Here is a 1,277-nt window from a genome sequence, read left to right as displayed (position 1 = left end):
TGTATTTAAAATCTTTTCTAACAAAATGGTTATAGTGACCAAAGTGGTCATATGATTCCTAAATTAAATTTTAACCTGGGCTAAACCCTAATAATTCCCTTATGTATGTGAAAAACAATTTAGCTTCCATTTATTCCTAGTGTGTTTCATAGTGAAAGGATAATTTCTGGCTAAATCCAAAAGAAACAATTCTATTCAAAGGAACAGATTTACAAATCTTGCACATCAGTTTTGTTAGAAAAACATTAAAAAAAAATTTATTTTAACCCTTTTGTGTTCTAAAGTCCAGGAGAAGATTTTGGATCCCTGGCTGGCCCCACGTGTGGGTAACATATCGTTTTCCCAACAAGATGAGCACATTATCTCCTTGGTTAGCTTCTCCACCCCTGTGGCAGGCTGAGGAGGACAGAGACCAAAAAAAGGAGCAGGGGGTGTTTCTGCAGAGCCAACACAGCCCACCTCCTGCCTGCAGGGTCAGCGTGGCCACTGCCTACTGGCTCCAAGACTCAGCCCTCCCAGCTGGACAGCTCCTGTTGCCTGTGCTCATTAGCTGGCAGCAAAATGTCCAATGTGTCTTTTTGGCGAGGACATGAAGAGTTGGAAAAAAATTATTTTCCTTTCCAGTGAATAATTATGACCCTTAAAATGTTTTTGAAGATTTAATCAAATGAAGAACACATTACACATTAAATGATAAATGTTGCACAATGTCATCTATAGGCATACACACAGATATATGCCTTCTGTATACAGTTGACATGTATGAAAAGACTAGAAAGGAATGCTGCAAAACGTTGGTTTTATATGAATGCTGAAATGATGAGAAAATTTCTCTATTTAAAGTTTTCCAATTTTCTAAAGTGTCCATGTGTTATTTTTGTAATTGGTTTTTTGGAAGTTAGTCTGCATAGGTTCTGGAATGAACAGGAACCAAGACTTATGGCTTCAGTTGTCACAATATCCTCATCTTGAGCTCTAGATTCCCCTTTAACCATCCCTGGATAGTAGGGATTGCAGCTCTTCATTAGGAAGTGAGAAGCTGTAAAATTTTCACAACAATAAGCATCCTGCTTGACCATAAGCTCACACTGAGGTTTTACAAGGAGTGTACTTTACCTTTCACCATAGAAGATGTGAATGAAATTAGCCATGCATGACCCTTAAAGTTCTGTCCAGTCCTAGAGCTTCTACTGTGTGTGTGTGTGTCGGGGGTGGGGGTCCTGAAATTCAGTTGAGTTTTTTTACAATTCCAAAGTGAGATTTTGTTTTCCTTCAGG

The sequence above is a fragment of the Marmota flaviventris genome, chromosome 8 (assembly GCF_047511675.1).
Source record: "Marmota flaviventris isolate mMarFla1 chromosome 8, mMarFla1.hap1, whole genome shotgun sequence".
Classification (NCBI taxonomy): Eukaryota; Metazoa; Chordata; class Mammalia; order Rodentia; family Sciuridae; genus Marmota; species Marmota flaviventris.
This window is presented reverse-complemented; position numbering follows the sequence as displayed.